Source organism: Eptatretus burgeri, chromosome 14 (genome assembly GCF_056783735.1).
Source record: "Eptatretus burgeri isolate ZD-2024b chromosome 14, Ebu_testis_v1, whole genome shotgun sequence".
NCBI classification, from domain to species: Eukaryota; Metazoa; Chordata; class Myxini; order Myxiniformes; family Myxinidae; genus Eptatretus; species Eptatretus burgeri.
This window is the reverse complement of record NC_140974.1, coordinates 73,210,877-73,218,023: the sequence shown is the minus strand read 5'-3', so window position 1 is coordinate 73,218,023 and position 7,147 is coordinate 73,210,877. Positions and strand designations below refer to the sequence as shown.

The 7,147-nt window shown below is 38.5% G+C and overlaps 1 long non-coding RNA gene across 1 annotated transcript; it reads right to left on the bottom strand.

The window, feature by feature from the left end:
- Positions 1 to 1,221: 1,221 nt before the first annotated feature.
- LOC147013615 (uncharacterized) lies at positions 1,222 to 3,403 on the bottom strand. The gene is made up of 2 exons (XR_015051389.1): positions 2,747 to 3,403; positions 1,222 to 2,650 (listed from the first exon to the last, which is right to left on the bottom strand). It is a non-coding gene; the product is annotated as an uncharacterized LOC147013615 (long non-coding RNA).
- Positions 3,404 to 7,147: the final 3,744 nt, after the last annotated feature.

Genomic DNA, 7,147 nt, shown 5'->3' with positions numbered 1-7,147 from the left:
AATACTAAAAATATTTCATATATTAAAAGTAAAAATAACAGGGTTATACAAAAAGGTATATGTTCGGTGTGTGGTTCAAAAAAAATCAATTTATCTCCAAACACAAACTCGGAGGAGATATACAAAAGTTTTTATCAGGAAGTAAATTTACAACTACTGGAATACCAGGCAAATTACATCTTCCAGGTTATTCTTTCTGTGGTCCAGGCACAAACTTGGATAAAAGATTAGATGAGGCAGACAATCCTAAATCCTGGAGTAAACCAATCAATAGAGTTGATGAAGTGTGCATGAGACACGATATTGATTATGGGAATACCACAACGTTGGAAGAAAAGCATGAAGCCGATAGAGAAATGTTGTATAATTTGTCTCTGATACAAAATCCAACCTTGAGAGAAAAAGTTGATAGGTTCATCGTGAAGAAGATGATTAGTGCTAAATTGAAACTTGGACTTGGAAATTCAAAAAACTTATAGGCTCTAATGATGCCATTAAGACTGAAGAGCAATTAGCTGATGAATTACATAAACCAATATTCACAAAGTTTCAGAGAAGGAAAGTTTATTCCAAGGAAGTTGATTATATCTGGTCTGCTGATTTGATTGAACTCAATAATGATAAGGGGTACAAGTATGCTTTAACCGTTATTGATTTGAGGAGTAGATATGCGTGGGTTGTCCCTTTAAAAAACAAAACAGGTAATACTCTTATGTTAGCTTTTCAACAGATATTTAATAAAAGTAAGAGAAAACCTAAGAAATTGTGGACTGATGAGGGTAGAGAGTTTTATAACAAGACATTTATGAATTTTCTAAAAAATAACAGTATTACATTATACAGTACCTTTAATGAAGGGAAGGCAGTTGTTGTTGAACGTTTTAATCGTACCTTAAAAGAGAGACTATATAAAAAATTCACACAACTCGGTTCACAACAATGGTCATCTTTTATTCAGGATATTGTGGATAAGTATAATGACACGATTCACACGTCAACGAATATGAAGCCATCAGAAACATTTACAAAATTAAAATATGAAAAAGAGATTAATGTCAGAAAACCTAAGTTCAAAGTTGGTGATATCGTAAGAATATATAGGTGGAAATCTCATTTTGAAAAGGGTCTTACTGAACGATGGACGAAAGAACTTTTTAAAATTGTTGATGTAATAGATACAGTTCCTTGGACTTATAAAATATATGATTTGGAAGGGGAAGAGATTTTAGGTTCATTTTATTCACAGGAATTACAAAAGACAAAACTAAGCAGATAATACACCTTTGTGGACACTCGAGGGCCAAGTCCGAGGTGTATAACAGTATATAATGTGTGTCAAGGGGTGGACGTTCTTACATCTGTGAACCCCAAACACAGAATCCTCAACTGAATAGTCAAGGCTTAACTTTTGTTTGTGTGTGTGTGTGTGTGTGTGTGCAATGGGAGCAATAGGTTGGCGCTTCACTCCCTCCTACTATACACCGTTGTGGACACTCGAGGGCCAAGTCCGAGGTGTATAACAGTATATAATGTGTGTCAAGGGGTGGACGTTCTTACATCTGTGAACCCCAAACACAGAATCCTCAACTGAATAGTCAAGGCTTAACTTTTGTTTGTTGATGTGTATGTGTGTGTGTCCCAACCCTCACATTCAAAATCTCAACCCCAACCCTCACATTCAAAATCTCAACCCCAACTCAATCCTCGCCCAACACAATGTCTTTTTCAAAATGAGATTTCCACCTATATATATATATTTTTACGTTTTTTTTTTCTTCTTCCAATTCTGTCTTTTAAGGCTTTCAGGTTTGATGACATAGAAAGAGGGAGTAAGAACTTTCTTGATAGGTTTAAATCCCAAAGAGTGGTAGCATTTCAAGTCTTCAAAATAACCCCAACTTTCCAAGTCTCCAAGGTAGTTATTTAAACCATCAAGGCAGAACTCATTTACTGATTTTTTCAAAATTTGTGAGTCTCCAAGGTAGTTCCCATATTTCGAACCATCTTGGCAGAACCCTTTTCCTGAGTCTCCAAGGTAGTTATTTAAACCATCTAGGCAGAACTCATTTACTGATTTTTTCAAAATTTGTGAGTCTCCAAGGTAAAACTTGTATTCTGGCTCATCAACGTATAACTTGTTCAGTGGGTATTGTCTTGATAACTCACAATGAGTACTATTGCTGTAAAACTCTTTTTCAGGATTTTGCTGGTCTCCAAGGTATAACTCTTTGGTTGGGTCATCAAGGACGAACTCGTTCTGTGGGTCTTGGTCGCTCATAAGGTCTTCAACCAAGCCAACAATTTCGCCCCAAGTTGTAGCAAAAGCAGTATTTTCATTTCGTATTTCAGACACAATTTCCTGTGAGAGAAAATAATAATGTATTAATTAAGTTATTTAATTATTAAATGAGTATGCTTCAATCAAAGTTTGAAAATAGGAAAATAAAAATCTTACCTCAACAGATAAGAGGTTTGAATCCAGTTCATCAACTTGAAGGTTTAGTTCCATACAAGACAGAGAGTTCCAAGGAACACCAAAGTCATCCCACTCAAGGTCTTGGTCACTCATAAGGTCTTCAACCAAGCCAACAATTTCCCCCCAAGTTGTAGCAAAAGCAGTATTTTCATTTTGTATTTCAGATACAATTTCCTGTGAGAGAAAATAATAATGTATTAATTAAGTTATTTAATTATTAAATGAGTATGCTTCAATCAAAGTTTGAAAATAGGAAAATAAAAATCTTACCTCAACAGATAAGAGGTTTGAATCCAGTTCATCAACTTGAAGGTTTAGTTCCATACAAGACAGAGAGTTCGAGGCAAGCACACAGCACACCATTGCCAGCAAGAACAAATGTTTAAAATGGAGCCTGGGTTTGAAGCTTTTATAGAGAAAGACTGGTGGGTGTGGTTTCCTTTGGAAATTCCCTGGGCAAGCCTAGGCAAGCCTTCATTGGGAAATTTTTCAAAACCATAACATCCTGTAATTTTTCTAGTGATTTCTTTGTGAGTCAGAGATGAACTGGAAATGATGTAAGAGTGGGCGGGGCTTAGCAAAAGTAGGCGGAGCTTAGGAAAAGTGGGCGTGGCTTAGAAAAAAACCTTATGAAAAGTGGGCAGAGCTTAGCAAAGTGGGCGGGGCTTAGGAAAAGTGGGCGTGGCTTAGAAAAAATACCTTATGAAAAGTGGGCGGAGCTTAGCAAAAGTGGGCGGGGCTTAGGAAAAGTGGGCGTGGCTTAGAAAAATACCTTATGAAAAGTGGGCGGAGCTTAGCAAAAGTGGGCGGGACTTAGCAAAAGTGGGCGGGGCTTAAAGAAAAGTGGGCGGGGCTTATTGAATACCTTGTGGAAAGTGGGCGGGGCTTAACAAAAGTGGGCGGGGCTTAAAGAAAAGTGGGCGGGGCTTATTGAATACCTTGTGGAAAGTGGGTGGGGCTTAACAAAAGTGGGCGGGGCTTAAAGAAAAGTGGGCGGGGCTTATTGAATACCTTGTGGAAAGTGGGCGGGGCTTAACAAAAGTGGGCGGGGCTTAAAGAAAAGTGGGCGGGGCTTAACAAAAATAACCTGTGGCTCAGGAGGTGGTCAAACAAGAGCATTAAGAGAAGTTTATCATTTCGTAATGGCACAAAAGGGGTATCTTCAAAAATATAAAGATTCAAATGTTTTGTTTGTCAATATTTTAGATGGGGATTATTGTGCAAAGAAAATTAAACTATTGAAGGAATTTGAGAATGAACAAATCTTTATAGGTTCAATGAGTGAGCTGTTCAACCCCCAGGTGTTCAATTCAATGAGGTTCAACCTCCAAGTTAAAAGGGGAGACAAATAAATATACCTTGGGATAAAAAGGGGATTTATTTTTAGGGAAAAAAATTATGAATCGCTGAAAATCCCCCATTCATTTACATGGGGAAAAGTGAGCCAGAATCAGTATTCTTACCCTACTGTGGGTGGTTGAACTCAGTGAGCTGATCTGCAAATGCTCTTCAAATTTTAAGTTAATTGGATTAAAATTGATGATTTTAGAAATTTGCCTCTGCTGACCTTTTGGTCTATGTTGACCTTTTTGCCGATGGTGACCACAAAAAGAATACATGGTTGAATTCAGTGATATGACATGTAAATCCTTTTCAAATTTCAACTCAATTGGATGAAAATTGAGGATTTCGAAAATTTGGGCCAAATTGGCCTTTTGACCTATTTTGACCTATTGGCCTATGTTTACCTCAAAAACAATAGGTGTTTGAATTCATTGACCTGATATGCAAGTCCTGTTCAAATTTCAAGTAAATCGGATGAAATTTGAGGATTTTAGAAAATTTGGGCCAAATTGACCTATATCGACCTTTTGGCCTATCTTTATCTCAAAATTTATAGGTGGTTAAATTCGGTGACCTGATCTCTAAATGCTCTTCAAATTTCAAGTCAATCAGATGAAAATTGATGATTTTAGAAATAAGGCCATGTTGATCTTTTGGTCTACGTTGACCTCAAAATTAATGGGTGAGTTAGTAACGTGACAAGAAAAAAGTGGATAGGATTTTGGTTCAAATCCAGCCCATCATTGGGATACAAAACGTGAACTGTTCAACCTGGCGGAGGTATGCGCTCGACCGAGTGCCCTTCTAGTTCATATTATTATTATTAGTAGTATTGTTGTGGATTTCAGATTTGTTGGATGCTGATTTGTTGTGGATTTCAGAATCAGATCCGAGTAAGGCACACAACAACCAGGTCCTCAGACAGTTATTTCCATAAATACATGTTCAGAATAGACCCATCCCCTTGTCTGGTGGGATTCTAACTCTTCGATGCGTTGGAGAAGGGTAGAGAACAGGTTCCTTTCTTTCTTATGGGATAACCTTTTCCTCTTTATGACACGTTCATAACGTATGATTTTACATCAATTTTCATTTCTGCATGAGCGATATTCACCGTTCGTGCACGCGATTAGACAGCCGTTAGCCCAACGGATACTTGTTCTATTATATATATATATATATATATATATATATATATATATATATATATATATATATATATATATATATATATATATATATATATATGTCCTAGAGGAGTTTTTCATCGTGATTTCTGATCTGACTGTTTTTTCACAATACTTGTTCTGTAAAATGTAAAATTTAAAAAACAAACCTCTTAGGGAACGCCCCTAAAAATTCTGCCGAAATCGACTGAACGACACGTAACCCACATGACGTCATCTCCAGAACAACAAAGGCTGCACGCAAATTACTCGGGTTGGTGGTCTACGTGATTGTATTGGCTTTCTGTGTGTTTCCACATTCGATTGATCGACTCAAACGCTTTGTTCATTTCTGCTTTAAAAAAAAATCAAATATTTGGTTTTGAATAATGGATGACATGGACTTTGATTTGTCTGATAGCGACAGTGAGTGTGAGAGAAATGAAGGATTTTGGTCTGAATCAGATGGAGAATTGTCGGATAACATAGTCGTGGGAGGTGGAGTTCAGGCAGCTGGAAATGGAATACGGCCTTACCAGTTCGAGCCCGAAGCAGGACAAGCAGAGGAAACTGGCGACGAAATTCCCGGCGTTCATGATGATCAGGAGGACATCGAAGGAAGACTTGGCAATAACAACTGGTTAGACTAAATCCTATTCGTAATTCAATAATGTAAATTCTACTTGCATACTGCTCAATATCAGAAATATTTTAGTGAGGTGATGTGACCAGCGCAGCGGGCATGCTGCTTCGTGGCGAATGAATCACAACAAGGCCAGCCCATGTCATCGGCCGTATCTCTCCACGCATAAAACGAAGCAATCTCGCTGTCCGGATACGATGAAAACTTGTGTGCAGAACACACCTTGCGACACAATTGTCTAGAGTAGTCCGATAAATCTGACGTTCTGTTGCATTTTTATTTATTTTATTCCTACTGTCGTCATGTAGCGCCAGTAGAAAACAATGAAGAAAAGAGAATAATAAAAGAAAGCTACAGCACGCCAGATTTATCGGACTAGTCGGACGAACGACGGATTTATCGGACGACATTGCTTTTGATGATGGGTACTGCATCAGGTTTCAGCTTCCTCAACTTCTTCAAACTGAACAGCGAATAGAGCCCATGATCAAAGTCACTGTATTCGAAGTGGGCACTGCAAATGACGCTCGTATCGCTGGGGCCTTTCCAGTTTCCCCTCGCCAGCTTCATTTTAGATGTCCATATTCTCCGAAGATTCTCATCTTTCGGGAATACATGAAGGCTTACACCGTCTTTGGTTGCATTGCTGCATCCTGCTGCGATACATCTTGCAGGCATTTTCGAAAGTAAGGCTAAAACTCTTAAAAACTTTTGCGAAACAATCAAAGTAATTAAGAGGATCCGTGAGATAGCAAACACTTGTGCACAATTCATTTGTACGTACTTTATACGGTGCGCGATGTCTCATCAATCGACTCTGAGCGAGTCATGTTCTGGAGATGACGTCAATGGTCACGTGACCTGCGGTTCGCTGAACTCCACTTTTTTGAGGGGTGGGGCATAGCAAGTTGTGAAAAGCACTACAAATGTTCAAAATATTGGTCTAATTATCCCATTGTTGATTTAAAAAAAGAAACATGGGTGATTTCTTCACGAGGAAGGTCAAGTTAATATATAAATAACCAGAAACTTTTGAATTACATGGGACCTTTAAGATCTAATCAAGATAAGATTGGTGCATCTCCGAGGGCATGTTCCCCTGTTAAGAGGCCACGTTACCTCTCGTTAAACGGCAAATTAGACGGTGGACACTAGAACTAGTGGTTAACTGATTGGCGTTTGTGGTTGTTAAGCAACCCACCATACCACAAAGTTAATTGTGAGTGGTGGCCCCAGGTCCAGTTCTTCCGAGGAGAAACAAGGATTAAACCCCTCATAATACACTCGGTAGCCATGGCCGTAACAGTAATATTACTTCCAAGTTCTTCTCCAAGAGGCACCATTCTGATTTGGATGTATATTGCAATTCCTTCACCACACCAAACAACATTGTAGGTTCACCATTACAACATAGACTGCATCAGTTCAATAAGGCAGGTCCACCACTGCCTTCTCAGAGCAAGTTAGGATGGCCACTGAATGCCTGATCTGGCAACAATTCCCACGTTCTATAAATGA